The 16,683-nt window shown below is 39.6% G+C and overlaps 1 protein-coding gene across 24 annotated transcripts in view; it reads right to left on the bottom strand.

Moving 5' to 3' along the window:
- KHDRBS2 (KH RNA binding domain containing, signal transduction associated 2) overlaps positions 1–16,683 on the bottom strand; it is a 735,331-nt gene that overhangs the window by 701,837 nt on the left and 16,811 nt on the right. Inside the window, exon 1 of one of the 24 annotated variants that reach the window (XR_010429444.1) lies at positions 5,096–5,249. The exons of the other annotated variants lie outside the window; for them this stretch is intronic. The gene's annotated coding sequence lies outside the window, so the exon portion shown is untranslated. Of the gene's footprint in view, positions 1–5,095; positions 5,250–16,683 lie in introns of those variants that run through there. 24 annotated transcript variants of the gene reach the window in all.

Raw genomic sequence — 16,683 nt, 5'->3', positions numbered from 1 at the left:
TGCATTTTTGCATTAAAACCCAAATTGGCTCTGAGGAATTTCCTCTTGGCACTAACAGAATTTAAGGAATTTAAATAATATAAAGCAGCCTTGTACAACATACTGAAGTCAAATCTGAGCACTGTTTCAAAATATCAGTGATACTAAGAAGTCTAAAGCAAAAATATGGTATATTTAGAGCTATTTGGAAAGACTGAGTTACATATATTCATACACTTGTTAAATGTGTCAACAATAAGCAATAGGTCTCAGCAGTATGTACAATCTACCTTTTAGAAAACCTGAGTTAGCAGAAGCAGTCACTGAGAACCTTTACCTAGAGTCAGTGACTGCCTCAATATTTTAGAAAAAATCATGAATGCTTTTCCTTATGGATTAAATTTGAATAAACTTCTTCAACCCCAAAAAGTTAATATACAATTATAAAGCAATTTTCACTTCTACCATGACCACTATTAAACATTTTCCAATTACAATTGCATTTTATATACTGGAATATAAATATAAGACACCATTTGTCTTGTCTTTCCTGCTAGCAAATTTTAGTAATGGCACATTCTTCTGTAAAGGCTGACCTGCGTTCATTATTATGGTCTTTTGATGCCATTAGGAAATTCCACCCAAATAAGCAGCAATGAATGGTTAAGTAAAGGCTTAAGAAGTATTCCCTGTATTTCAAGATAAAAGCCTGCCCTAAGGTACTCTGGGCTTGTGATGGCAAAGAAAGATGACGTGTTCCACCATCTCTGACGTGCAATGTGGTTTGTCTTAAAGTAAGAACACCAGCTGGATATTGCAGGAATAACTGTCTGGATGCTCACATAATTAATGTCTTCCAAACAGAGGAGAGTCAAGATGTATGCAATTGACTTTGATGCACATCAGCCTGGAAGGCCCTAGATTCCTCAGGGTCAGTCCATCACATAAGCTCTAGATGGGTTTATCCCACCCATTAACCTGACAGCCCCAGGTCACTTATTCTACCCTTACCTCAATTGCTTAATCTTAAGCCCCTAGCACAGTCTGAGATACCAAAAGATACTTCATCTGTCCTGAAGCTGACAGTGCAGCAGCATGCAAATCTACAGGTTTCCATGTCTTACTTGCAATCCTTCCATAGATGTCTCAGACCTGCATGGAATTCAGCTTCCTATTGAGATACCTAAATTCTATTGAAAGTGCAGGATTTGATTCAGTTACCTAAATACAGTGATTTACTACTACCTAAGATGTCAGAAACCTGTCTAGCCTCCAGCTACCCCTCTGTAAAGGGTACCAGTCTCCCACAGGCCCTGTGTCATACCTGTACCTCTCAGGTTGGATGATGTCTCTGACACCATGGGACATCTGAAACAGTACTGGATCGTATTCAGATAAATGAACCGATCCCACCTTAGGTATCCTAACCAATAGAGTTAATGAAACCAGGAAAATAGCTCTGCTCACTGAAATGGACATTCTCCCCATTCCACAGACTGCATTAACTGTATCTCCATCAACTGTAATGAGAGCATAGAGCTTATCTTATAAATATAGGTGCTTTAGTAAAAATCTAACTGCACCCAAATGTTACATAAACCAAGAAGAGTGTCATCCCAAACAACTCATTCTGCAAGACAGAATGTGAATGTGTTAATGGGTCATCCTCACTATGCAGACTGTCCCAGCATCTGAAAGTACTATACTGGTTGCGTATAAACGCACTTTGTGACATACAAAATGTAATGAAATACTGGTTTGAAAGTGTAAATCTGAGAAAACAGTGATAGAGAATTACAGGTACCTCAGTTAGAGGCAGGCAGAGTCTGGACAGGCAATGCTGTATTGACAGATACAGGCACCTAATTCAGCAGGAAATAGACATTTTAAATGTATTATAAGGGAGGGGTTTATAGCACATGGAGATCTAGTGGCATGGTTCAGAGTTTTATGAAAACAATGGTCTGTTAGTTACCTCTGAGTTATCAGTTATTAAAAAAATTTAAACTATTTGAGTTTTTTCCCAATATACTTTAATACTTTATTGATTAAAAAAAAATAACTTCTTTGTGGTATATATTTATTTCAGAAGGAAGATGTCTTACTAGTCTTACTATTTTAGCCTGATTTCTACTTAGGGTTTCAAAATTATCACATCTAGACAGTCCTCATAATCAAGCCAGAGCTTTTGATTAGTAACATTTACTTTGGGATATTAATATCAATAGACAAATTTCCACTCAGTTTTCTAACATTTCAATTAATCTTAAGACATATTGCAGGGCAGTTCTTCTAAGCACTTTTCTGTAAAGCAACAGTATGTCCCTGAGAACATGACGATTTCAGTTCATTTTTCATTCTCAAATTACATTAGAGGACTACATCCTTTTAGTATACGAGGTAACTTTGGACAACATCCGGCTCCAATCTTTAGATGAGACCCATTTGATTCAGAAATTCCTTCATGCTTTCTGGGACTATAAACTGTAGGTATATTCAGTGTAAAATGAACTCTTCCCTGTTAAGACTATTTCCTTCCAGTTCTCTGAATGATGCTTCATATGCCAAAAGAAAGCAGTTTCAATAAAGTCTTTGTAATAGAAGAGTCAAAAACATACATTTCCCTGTTCGACTTGGAGAGAAAAGAACCTTACTTTACCTTTGCACTACAAAGGGACGCCACACCATTTTCTTGGAAAGAAAAACATGCTTCTAGCAGCAGGGTGTTCTCCAGGCTAACTTAATGCCTTGGAATAACTGTATTGCCATTCCTTGGTCTCCTAGATCCTCAAAATTCATAAAATTTTAATAGGACTGTGGTAGCACAGAATCTGAGTTATCTGCCTGCACCAGTTTCACTCTTCTTGAAAGAGAGAAGCCAACCACTGCAGACACAAGCAACAAGATACAAGGCACAGTCAGACTTTAAGCAGGTTGGGAAATATCCAAGCCAGCTGACTGTCAGACAGAACATTTCGACAGGTGGAAAACACCTCTTCATGTATTTTTAAAACACCAATCGTGATGCAGTGCACTGTATTTTTTTCTAGTCCATTACCTTGACTTAAACAAAAATTATTAGTATGGATATGTTTTAATGTACTACAAGATAGATTGGGTAATCTATGCAAGATTTATAAAATATGCTTGTCCTTAATTTTAAGTAATATTTGTTCTTAATTTTAGCAACACACTGCAAATGAAATATATTTTTTTCCCATCCCTCTGCCAAGAAACTGGCAAGTTCATAGCGATTACACGAAACAAACCCAAATATATTTACCATTCAAATATAAACTTTTTAAAAATCTTTTTTCTCATCATAAAAAAAAAGACATTTGTTAACTAAAGAATTAACAGTCCTTGGCAAAATCTATTTTGATTTAACTCATCTCTGTCTTCTCAGAGAAAAACAGATTGCCCAGAGCTTTTAGAGCAACCTGTTCAAATTATTTTAGGACTTCTGTTCTATATTTCAGGTACTGTCATAAAGAAGATTTTATTCAAAGCTCCTGTTCTTCTTCTACTCAGGGTACCCTAGCAGTTTGTTTCAAATCAGAAAACCTCCTTGGAGCACAGCTTTGTCTCCAAAGTGACTGCAGGAATTAATAACTACACAGAGAAGGATGTACAGACACCACATTCATTCATAGTCAGGACAAAACCACCTGAGCAGCAGCTGAGCTCTCAAAGCACTTTTCTGGATCCTTTACCACATGTAGCACAGATATCTGAAAAGTGCAACCCTCCCCATAAACATTCTGGAACTGGTTTGAATACACAGTTGTCAGTATTGTAGTCAGTTCAGACAGATATTAGTCAAGTACTCATGCCATGTAATGCCCAGTCTTCCAGATGCTATCTGGCAAAACTAATATTACCAGGCAGTAGAGAGGGTCCAGCATTATACAATTGCATCTGTAGAAACACAACTATGGAAAGTTAGGCTGTATTTTTCCAATTTTGTTATTTAAGACTGTTTTAAAACCATATGTACCAAACCTTATCATGTAAACAAAAATGGATATTTTTTTCAGATATCTGTGCTTTAGTGACGATTTTTTTAAAGTGCTACAAGACACCAAACATTGGGAATTCTATTTTACTCCTTAAGAATCACCTGATCAAACAAAAAAAATGGATATAGAAGTTATGTTCACACTGAACAGTTATCTACTTTCAACACATAACTGATCTTAGATCATCATAATTATAAATAATATGAATGGACAACTCTGTGGCCATCAGCAGCATTATGCCTTTAGAAAGATTAGCAGAAGCTTCTGAAAAGCAAAACATTCCTATCACCATTTCCCATTACTCATTTAAAAAGTCCAGAACGAGGCACAAATGCATCCTAAGGAAATTATAACCTAAAATACAGCAAAAGTAAAACCATGTTGGAGCGTGTGAATGCAAAGGAAGTAGGGAGAAAATTAGGAGACTGGGAGAGAGATGGTACATGCTTTGCTTTTTAATCCACTCTTTCAAATTGCAGCAGTTCTGAATCATTTATTAAATAACACAGAATAACTGAGGTTTTAAGGAGGGAGCAGCAAACATGGTAGCTTAGGGAAATAGGCTGGAAAAATCACCTGAAATGCACTCAAGAGCAAAGGCAGAAAAAAGTCATGACTGTAGTATGAAAGTTTGAATGTTTTGTTGAGAATGGAGAGGGAAATCGTATGATGAGGATGAGTAAAATAGCATCATGATGTGAAACTGTACAAACCTGACAGCAGGAGAAAAGACAAATGAAAGGGATTTCACATTATCAACATCTTAATTTACACCAACTAACTAAATATAATAGGGTCAACAAACTTCCTCTGGTCCCAAGACCAGCTATCACACACAACTCACGCGTTTGCCTAAACTCCTGTAACAAAGGCAAATGTCAAGCTCGTGCCACACTCTGAAACATGCCCAGGCCATGTCTGTGAGAATTCCAGTTGGACTGCCCTAAAACCATATCAGGAAATTTAAGTGTGGGCAAAAGTGCCAGTCCTTGTGCCTGAGTACTATCCCATTTAATTTAACAGCATAGATAAAGCCTTTGCATATGACAGAACAAAGGGCAGAGGATTACAGAACACATACTCTTTGATTCCCTCACCACATTTCCATGTCCTACACAGGCTGCCTAGCAGAGGAGTATTCCAGTTCATTTTCAAGTGATGAGGTTTCAGATTCTTCTATCCAAGCCTCATGCCTCTCCCATTACAACAGGCAAACATGATCCAGTGCATGATGGTGGTCATTAAGTGTTGTGTCTTCATTCTGTTTCACAAAATCTGCAACAATGCAATCAAACTATGTGAATTCAGTCAGGCATTAGACCTTTTGTTAATACGTATGTACAGGTACAGAGAAATAACCCCCTCTGTATGTTCCTTTGCAATAACAATGTGGGACTTCTAAATTATAAAATGACCAGGATCATTTCATGACCTACAAAGATAATGGACACAGAGAGTTAACTTTAAGGTGTGTTCCAGCATCTGACTGCTCCCAATGGAATGACCAACTGAGCCCCTTGCTTCTCAGAAGTTATAATACACTGAAAGAATAACATTTCAGGAGTTCCTACTCAAATTTGTAAACAGGTGCAGTCTGAACTTCCATTGATCATCAACTTGCTTAGTAATTTCCACCTGAGAGAAAGAACAGTAAAATATCATTTTTCCAATCTGATAGCATTTTTTCCACAAGTCTTAGACAGATTTACAAGCAAATATAAAGCACTCTGCAATGGAGAGTCATCTTGATTTATTTGCTGCTAGGGATGCAATATTTACAGAAAATTAATGTCAAGCCTCAGTTTTTTATTAAATGCCCTGTAGAGTTAATTACTTTCACAGGGTGACTATAGTACATAATTATTTCATTTTACAGGTTTTTAATGCGCTTCTTAATTTTACAACTGTCTGCTTCTTTTATTATTTTTTGGAAAGGGTAAAAAGATACAGTCAATTAATTTTCCAGAATACCTCACTAAAGCCTGTCTTCAAGCACTGGAATAACCTCTCAGGGTCATGGTAGAATCTCCATCACTGGATGTTTTCAATATGTGATTGGACAGAGTGCTAGGTAATCTCATACAGCCTCCCTTTCCCAAGAAAAGTTAAACCACAAAATCTTTTGAGGTCTCTTCCAACCTGAGCAGTTCTACAACTCTCTAACCCTCCTCTAAAATAAATTAAAGTTATTTTTTCATAAATCATTGCAAGTCAGTCATGACATACTTAACTGCATTTTGTACTTCACTGGTTCTTTAAAGGACTAAGTGCACCAATTGCTTCTGATATAATTAATATATTTCCATTTCTCATCCCTATCAAGTAAAATATTCTGACAAGATATTATAATTATCTTCTGTTAGCAGTTAGTCACATAAACACAGTGGTCCCTTAGTACTTCATCCTCCACTAAATATCCACATCAAAAGATAGGCTTCTGTCCGAAAAGCCTTACCCATTAAGCTAGTTACCTAGACCTAGGTGCATCTGACTGTGCCACATTTATAATCTGGAGTTTCATACAGATCTGGACAGCTGTTCCTAATCAGAAATAACACACAGAAGCAAATTTTTCCCTTGTGCAGCTTCCTTCTTCATCACAATCAGCAGTGTTCATTAACTCTGGTCCTACTGCTACTTCAGAAGCAGACTACATCTACAGTTGTTTCCAGTACAATCAGTTTTTAAACCATACCTAAGTTATGTTCCTTCCTCTGTCACCATTAATTTTCTTTGCAGCCTACTACAAAGAATCTTATCAAATGCTTTGTGAACATCTTGGAACATTATGTCTGACAGGTAACCTTTATGTACTTTACCGACTTTTTTTCAAAGAACTCCAACAGGCTGAAAAAGCACACTCTTCCTTGGAGGAATTCTGACACTTTCCCCCCATCCTACTACCCAAATGTGCTATTCAGTCTGTAATTATTATCTTCATCTTACCTGAAATTCTTAAGAAAACTTCTGGACTGTAACTTACTATCTCCTACCTACTCCCATAAGGACAGTAGGAGAGTAGTAACACTGCAGTCTTCTGCAACAATTACTTGTTAAGAACTACAGTGTGCTCTACCAGTTTTCCATCTCCATAAGTGGTTTGGTTCAGAGTATTTAAAATGTGCATAATGCTTTAAATACATACGACACTTCATAGATACATAACAACAGGTCAAGTCTATCCTGTAAAATTTATAACCTAGTTAATAAAGCTATTTAGAGGAACATTGTCCAGATCTAATTAATTTCTCCTGTATTTCATATGGGTATTCCTACAGAGAGAAATAATATGTTATTGTCAGATGTTTTATGAAATAATAATTTTGATTCTCACTGTAGGGAATCACAGAAAGTGGAAGTGAAACTAAGTATAAAACAAGAAAGCTGTATTATATGTGTGTATAACTAGATAGAGTGTATATGTGTATAAGTGTGTATGTGTATATATATATAAAAATATATATAAAACCACACTTATACCACCAATACAATCTCCCATACCATGAAAGACTGATAATTACTTTCAGAAATATTAGGGAATTAAAACAAAAAGGAAAGCATATATACCAATAGCTGATCTTGTGTCGCAAATGAGATCATCCACGTCAAAATATACTCTCACAGGTGTTTGTTCAGCAGAATATCATGGTAGTTTTCAAATATGTAATTCAAATATCAGGTGTAAAACTGGGATTGAGTCCTTGTTAGAAAACATGAAGCTCATGCTCAGATCAGATTTTTCCTGGTGACTGACCACTGAACTATACTATCCCAGTTTACATCATCTGCTGTGCTATCTTTATACAGAACTGATTTACTGTGGGCTTTTTAGGAGCTGTTTGGCTAACTACTGTTTCTCCATGGTTGGTTGTGGGGTTTTTTGTATTCTAACACTATTTCCAGAACAAATGGGGAGAAAATTAAAGTGAAAACCAAATAATTGGCTTGATTTAGAAAAGAAACATTAAGTGTAGGAAAACCAGCAATAGTTGACCATGTGGAGAACACACACTGACATATCCCTCCTGTGTTCAAGCAGGGTAGAACTGAATGTATGAGTTGGTAAAGCTTTGGTGACAGAGTCAGGAATAAGAAGAGAAACCTGGCACAGAGAAGCAGGTGCAGAAGATGGAAGTACTACCTGTTTTATCTATTTGGGTTATTTTCATAATACTAATTTTTTATTCTGGCCTCCAATTGGGAGGTCTGGAGACACACTATCTATAATGCTGCTGCCTCTTTTGAGAATGCACACAGGATCACTTGAGGAGAAAAGACAACGTAGAAAGAATCGTGTCTTGTCGATACCACCTAAGGAGTCTTTCCACTGTGCCTTTTGCAACAGGACTTGTCTATCTCGTATTGGCCTTTTTAGCCACCAGCACACTTGTAGCAAGTGTGGGTAGAGTCCTTCCCAAATCTTCGTTCGCGAAGCCTAGCCATGATGATGATGATGAATTTTTATGACTCATCACTGCTCTTAAAATTTCAAAACAAATGTGCTTGTAGAATACAGTAGTTGTATTTGGGTAGCAAAATCATCTAAAAAGAATACTTCACCTATGTTAGTCCAATATTATAGTTTTTCTTCTCCTTTATGCTGTAATTTTGTGGTTTAAAATACATGAAAGATGATAACTTAGAAGAATATAACTATCAAAACCCAGTAATTCAGAGGTATATTTTTGTCTTTATGGAAGAAATTTAGATTTACTAGCAATGGGTTTTCAAAATGGTGTTACTCACTTCTTTTAAAATTCTTGGCACCATAAACCAAGTCACACTTTTATACCAAGCTGAAATTTCAGAAAGCACTACTAAGCACATTTCTGACTAGCACAAAGGGACATTAAAGCTAATAACAGATAACATCAACAAATCCAGAGGTAATGAGTTCCTTTTTCATTGCAGCCTTTGTTAAAAAAAAAAATTATTAACGCAGTAAGATAAACTTAAAAAGTGAATGATCTTGGAATAGTTCTGGGCTAAAGATTACTTCAATCAATAAGATGTTTTCAGATTGATTGAATATCATAGAATTTATGCTAAGCTCATATAGGTTACACGTGGCACAAAGTTCAAGCAAACAGCCCTGACTAAAATTGTACTTGCTCCACGTAAGGCAGACCTCTCACTGCAGCATGGTCCAGGAACTGTGTATCAGCTGGGATTCTAGTTAGGATGAGCATCTCTGTATTGTTGCTTCTGCTGTCAGGAGGGCCTCTGCAAGTGCGGCCAAAGAGACTGCAACTGCTTTGTGGCAGCTGGCAACAAAGCAAGAAAAAGATGACAAGAGGAAGGCAAGGAAACAGTGACAGAAGTCTTTGGGGAAAAAACAGGGTCAGGAGACATCACTGTAAAGGACTTGGAAAGCTTGCAGAGAAAATGCTAATACTGCTCATAAGTATTTTTGAATATTCAAGATGAGATATCAAAAGATTGAAAAGGTGACAATATGCAACAGAAAAAAAAGAAATAACAAATTAAAACAACATTAATAGTGGAAATTAAGAAAATATCTGTAAACATTAGGAAGATAAATAATTGCTAACTCAGACCTATTACAAATCATGGCATGTCTGCTTCTGTAATAGTTTCAAGTTTCTAAAGACGACTGACAATTGTTCAGCTTTTAAAACCAAGTATCTTTTGGATGAACAATGTTCATTTCTACTGAATATAAAAATCTCCCTTGCATCAGTATTCTAGAAGGGTTATGGTGTCTCATGCTTTCAGTGGGATGTCTGGGAAGATATTAGTAAAATGTGTTCCTTCTATTAAACCTGTACAGATCATTTTTTCAATTGGTAAAACCCAAGAAGCAGTAACTCAAGAAGCAGAACTTAAGACAATGCATTAAAAATGAGACAAAACACATAAAAACTAGGAATTAATTTTGTTTAACTGAATAAGAGTTCTGTCACTAATATACACAGATCTAAGAATGAATTGCATGCACAGAAGATATCCAGAGCTTTTGGGCAGCCTATCAAGCTTTCAGTACCACACTTAAATTTGAAAGAAGACTGTACAGTATGAAAAAAAGTTTAAAGAGTCATACTTTCAAATTCTACTTTTTTCTCTGACTTTTTTATCATTTAATCTCAGAATTATAATTTTCCACCATTTTGGTGGACTTAGAGATGATCTGGTGGGGTTTTTCTGGCTGAAGATCAAACGAAGCTTTACTACTACAGTTTGTAAAACATAAAACTGACATTTGACTTATGCAAAATGCAATTATCTTCTAGACTACTATGAATATGGGCTTATAGCTGATATCCTTTAAAAGCTCAGGTTAAGGAGCCCATATTTATTAGTGTCATTGAGATAATTGCATTTGATTTTCTTTGCTGGCTGTAAGAACTTCCAGTAGCAATTTTATTATCTGACCTAAATGTATAAATGATTAGCAAAACGTGACTTGGCAAGTGGCAGTTTAAACATTTCCTGCAGCCCATCATGCCTTAAAAGATGTGATACCTTTTCAACATAAAACTCCTAGAGATTAAATGTTGGCCTCTTTTCTGCAATGAAGAACTCCAGCATAAAGAAGTCAAGATACTGTCAGGGGAAAAAAATAATAAGATACTAAATATGAGGAGTCTTATGCCAAACAGGAACAGGCACCCAGCTGGCAAACATGATCACTAGACATTAATGCAACTCCAATCTGCAGTAGTTTTAAGACGAAACTGTTTTTCAAGCTGCTGCACTAGGTTAACATTTAGCATTGCCAAACCTAGAGACAGAGTTCCAGTGTCAAATTAATAGAATTCAACAACACTGATCTTATTCTAAGCAGAAAATTATATGCTGGAGGAAAGCAGAGATCCCACAAAGCTCCCACCAAGCAGGCATCCATCCATGTGTAGTCAACAAACTGGGGCAGTCCTCACTTCTGCAACGTGGTTCATTATCTGAGTAGGAAAAAACAACTGCAGTCACTTGGTGTTTTGGTTCTTGGTAAAGCTTACACCATTCCCTTTCTGCATCCATCCACATATATTAGTACAAGAGCTCTAAATGGCATGTGTTAGAGTCAGTAATACTTTATTTGCTCTGTAGACTTGCAGTAGTCCACATTCACTGCAAAAGTAATGAATACCCTTTTTAGAGAGTACACAGTGGTGCACAGGTCTCTTGGAATTTAATCCCCAAGATGCTGGCCCAGAATGGCATTACAATTTTTGTCATTTCATGTCACTCACTTCGCTTCTGTGCTGCTTACAAAGTCCAAAACTCAGCTGCCCAACATTCCTGCACAATCTGGTGAAAGACAGACAAAAAACTGACTTCACAGTACTGCAATAAGAGACTTTTATTAGAAAGTATTCCATTTTAATCTGCCTATTCTTCAAGCAATTTTGTCTGTAAATCTTCTATACCTTATTATTCCAAAGGGTTAATGTTCTGCTTGTGTTTTACTTACTGCAAATCAGTGTAACAACATGCTCTCAAGTGAAGAGAAAGCAGTATACCCTACACCAACCATGCTAACCTGACTGCCTTTAGCTCATATAAACATACTTACAAAAACTATTTTCTACTTAAACAAAAAGCAAGTCACTTGAAGATTACATTTCAAGGTAAGAATAGATAATGTATAAAAAACAAACCACAAAAAATATGGTAACACAACGGACAAAGTGACCTAAGAAGATTAGAAGAAATTACAATGTGGGAAATCAAGTGCTAACAAAATAATACATCCCAAAGGTGGCTCCTACCTGAATCCAGTCTACTGGACTGAAATGGATGAGCTGTGGTGGGATGACCCTGGCTGGGCACTAGGTGCCCATCAAAGTTGCTCTATCATTCCCCTCTTCAGCTGGACAGGGGAGAGGAAACTTAATAACAAAAGCCTCCTGGGTTGGGATAAGGGAAGGGAGGGATCACTCACCAGTTGCCGTCATGGGCAAAAGTCTTGGGGAAATGAACTGAATTTATTACCAATCAAATCAGAGCAGGATAACAAGAAATAAAACCAAATCTTAAAAACACCTTTCCTCCACCCCTCCCTTCCTCCCAGTCTTACTTTTTGTGGAGGAATATATTCAGTGCAGGTGGCTCAGCGAGCAGCTGCAGTTTGAGCTGCAGGGTGAGCTCTGGGTGGTGGAGCTCAAGGCAAGAGCCTGTGACCTGCTGACCCTTTGCACAACAAAGGGCACCTGTGGCCCAGCCAGGGGACCCAATACTCAGAGACAGGGCAGGAAACAAGGATTCCAGACTCTCCGGCGCTTAGAATGTGAGGGTATAAAAGCCCAGGGTTTCCTTTGTTCAGGGTCCCTCTCAGAGGCACCAGCTCGAGTTGCTACTTTTTTATCACATCATGATTAAATTATTTGAAGGATCAAGACATCTAACACTGTGCGATGGGAAACCTGGAATTAAGCCAGTAAGGAAACCTGGTCTGACTCTGTGAATGTGGGGGTGTAGCTGCAAAGGGGCCTTGGTCCCAGCTCAGGTGGTGCAAGTGTGACTGCCAGAGTGGGTCCTGGAGGGTCGGAGACAGAGAAGTTCTCTTAGCACTTTATTCCTGATTCTCTCCATCCTCCCCCCATTGGAGAGGCCAGGGCCTGGGGTCAGTTCATCACAGGCTGTCTCTGCCGCTCCTTCTTCCTCAGGGGAAGAACTTCTCACGCTCTCCTCCCGTTCCAGCATGTGGCCTCTCCCATGGGAGACAGTCCTCCATGAACTTCTATAACATGGGTCCTTCCCATGGGCTGCAGTTCTTACAAAGTGCTCCATCTTGGGTCCCTTCCACAAGGTGCAGTCTTTCAGGAACAGACTGCTCCACTGTGGGTCCCCCATGGAGTCACGAGTCCTGAGTGAAAATGTGCTCCTCTCTCCAGGGCCACAGGTCCTGCAAGAAGCCTGGTCTGGTATGGGCTTCCCACAGGATCACAGACTCCTTCGGGCATTCACCTGCTCCACCGTGGGGTCCCATAGGCTGCAGGTGGATCTCTGCTTCTCTGTGGACCTCCATGGGCTACAGGGGCACAGCCTACCTCACCATAAGCTTTACCATGGGCTGCAGGGGAATCTCTGCTCCAGTGCCTAGAGCACCTCCTCCCTCTCCCTTTCTACTAACCTTGGGGTCTGCAGAGTTGTTCTTGTCACATTCTCACTCCTCTCTCCTGCTGCACTTGCACAGTTTCCCCCCCCCCTCCTTCTTAAATACATTATCCCAGAGGCACTTCCACCACTGCTGATGGGCTTGGCCTTGCCCAGCAGCAGGTCCCTCTGGAGCCAGCAGGCACTGGCTCTGCCAGTCACGGAGGAAGCTTTTGGCAGCTTCTGAGAGTCACCTCTGCAGCAGCTTTCTGCTACCAAAACCCTGCCACACAAACCCAGTGCATTAGTACTTTAAAAAAATCCAGAAAATACTTGTATCAAATGAAGAATATACAGGGGAAAAAATCTACAGGAAGTTAAATGTTTACTGTGAAAGCAGGATTTTAACTATTACACAAAGATGTATTATTAATAACTCACGAGGACCAGGTTGTGTCAAATTAGGCACACACAGACTCCTACTGTTTTACTTGTCAGACTAACCTTCCTAATTCCATTAACCACACAGAGATCATAAACAAGGAAAAAGAGTCCACTCACTTATCTTCACATTATTAACATGCGTTCTCCACATTCTTTTTACTTAATATACTCACATTTGGAATCCATATAGGGGTAACATTCAAGATTAAGGCACTTTAATCAAGACTCAAATATTGGGTCCAATGCCACTTAACATCACCTGGATGATGAGAGATTGCTCTCTCATCAAATTTGCAAATTATACATAAGTGGGAGGAGCAACTGATAGACCAGAGCATTGTGCTGCCTTTCAGAGGGACTTCAACATCCCAGAGAAATGCATCAACATGAACCTCCCAGTTCAACACAGGTAAGTGCCAAGTCCTGCATCTGGAACAACACCATGCACCAGTACAAGCTGGAGGCCAAATAACTGGAAAGCAGCTTTGCAAAACAAGATTTACTAGTTCTAGAAAACACCAAGTTGACCATGAGCCAGCAACATGCCCTTGCTGCAAAGAAGGCCAGCAGCCTCCTGGGCTGCACGAGGAGGAGGACTGCCTGCAGGTTGAGGAGACCTTTCCCCTCCACTCGCCACTAGTGTGGCCACAAATGGAGTGTTGTGTCCTGTTCTAGGCTACCCAGTCCAAGGAGAGACACAGACGTACCAGGGAGTTCTACAGAAGGTCACAAGGGCAATTAAGGGAGTGGAGGATCTCACAAATGCAGACAGGCTGAGAAAACAGACTGCTTAGCCTAGAGAAGACAAAGCTCAGAAGAAAATCTCAGCAATGTACCTAAGTAGCTGAAGGGAGTATGTAACCCAGACCCTTCTCAGTGGTATCCACTGTGGCATGGACTTCATGGGAAGCTTCCATGAAGGATAAAGAAGCTAGCTGGGAGCTTTTCCAGAACACTGTCCTGGAAACACAAAAATACTTCATCCCCTTTAAAGGTAAGGGAAGCAGGCAGAACAAGAGACCCCCTTGGCTCAACTTTGAGCTTCTGAGTCTGCTCAAAACCAAGAGAAGCATACCAAAGACAGAAAAGCAGAATACCTGCTAAGAACTACAAGAGCATTGCCAGAGACACAGTTCAAAAAGCAAAAGCTCAGCCCAAATTGAAATTGGACAGGGATGTAAAAAACTGTAAGGGTTCTTCAGGTACATAAATAGAAGGAAGTGAAAAACGTGGTCTTTACATGAAGATACACTCAGCTTCAACCCTTCTGCGTATGCTCTGCACCATTTGTTTAAAGGTAGAAAAACATGGCCATGATTATGCTCCTTGCTTGAGCATCAACAACAAGCATTCTAGTAAACAACACTAAACTGTTAGAGAATACCATGTTTTCAGAGTCTGGGAAAATAAAAATATATTAACTAATGTTAAAGCAAAAAATTTCCAGGGACAGACAAAGCCTTTCTTCAAATGAAGGTGTGTAGCAGCCAAACCATATCAATGACAAAGAAATGCACAAGGCCATTTGGTGCTAAAAGATTCCCACCTGGGTCCTCCATAAACCTTCCCTGAATTGTCCTTTCCCACTGAAAGAGCAAGTAGCAGTAGCAAGATAAAAATGCCAGGAATAGGTGTTATAAAAGTACTGGAAAAAAATTACTAATAAAAAAAATAATCTTGTCTTCTGAAGAAAGCTGGAATATTAAGGTGTGAGTAACAACCAACAAGGTAACATATACCAACATGACACCATCTCCCAGAAGGTGGTTGGGCACTGGAACAGGCTCCCCAGCGAAGCGGTCACAGCACCCAGCCTGACAGAGTTCAAGATGTGTTTGGACAATATTCTCAGGCACATGGTGTGACTCTTGGGGATGGTCCTGTGCAGGGCCAGGAGGACTTCTACGATCCTTGTGGATCCCTTCCAATGCAGGATATTCAATGATCTTCAGCTAAATCATTTTAACTTATCATAGAGAGAATTTAATGGCAACAGAATAACAACTTTCAAGAAAAGTGTAGGTCTGACTTTTGTCAAGTAGCAAAAAGTCATGTCAGGTGTACACTTGCGTGGCACCACTCTTGCATATCACTATTAGCATTTTCTTAGCATCGTAAGATGTATTTCAGAACTTCTCTTGCCATTCATCCAAATATTTTTTTTTCTTGCAGCTTCCATCACATTTGTCACAGTTTGAAATCAGCCCCCCCTGAGAGGCTGGGGGGGCTCAGAGGTGATTGGGTGCCAGGACAGTGTTCCCTGGAGAGCCAGTCACCACTCATGTTGTTTGCTTCTGCTCAAAATCATCTATCACAGCACAGTAAACGGTTGGCAGTGCAGTTTTGGTTGTTTTGCTGTTGGTGTCTGCTGCGTGTAGGTGTTGAAGGCCAAGGGGTGGCTGGGCTCCCTCTCTTCCCCTCCAGGGGGGAGAGAGGAGCCCTGCAACCCCCCAGCTCAGCCTTTGGCTAGAATTAGAGTCAGCATTTGGAGTGTGTGCTGTGAAGGAAGGGATTCACAGCACCTGAGGTAAGAGAAGAGAGGCAGGCTTTGCAGCCAAGCCCTCTCTTCCCCCTCCTTTTCTGCAGTGAAGCTGTAGAGGGGGGCTTTTTCTTTCCCTCCACTGTAAGTAGAGGAGGGGCTCAGAATTGAAGCTGAGCCAAGAGACTGGGCTGTGGAAGTAGGCCCGGTGCTCGGGAAGAGTCCCAGGCGAAATTGGAGACGAGCCAAGAGCTCGAGAGTTGCCTGCCGAAGCTGACCGGGGGCAGCTGAGAACTGATGTGGAGGAATGAAGATTCCAGGATGTGGACGCTTGATAAGCTACACTACAGCAGTTTATGAACCAAGGTGAGACACCGAGAGGGAGGAATCACCAGCAGCAGAAGAACAAGGACTCAAAGCTATCTTCTCGGACTTCATGAGGAGGAGAGACTACAACAAACAACTGCTGGAACTTGGTGAGGAGGGAGTGTTCAGGAGCCCAGAACACTCCCACAGCAAAAGACTGTGTTACATATCAGCCTTAAAGGCTGCTCCTGGACTAAAGTTAAAGGAGGGCCTTGAAAGGACTGACTGATAGTAATGTAATATATATATATATATATAGTTGCCTTTAGTTTGTATAGTATTTATTTGTGTAAATAAATGTATATACTTCCCCCTTCCCCTACACAGGCCTCTGGCCTG

This window comes from Pseudopipra pipra, chromosome 3 (assembly GCF_036250125.1).
Source record: "Pseudopipra pipra isolate bDixPip1 chromosome 3, bDixPip1.hap1, whole genome shotgun sequence".
NCBI classification, from domain to species: domain Eukaryota; kingdom Metazoa; phylum Chordata; class Aves; order Passeriformes; family Pipridae; genus Pseudopipra; species Pseudopipra pipra.
The sequence above is the reverse complement of the archived record's forward strand: the minus strand, read 5'-3'. Positions and strand labels throughout refer to the sequence as shown.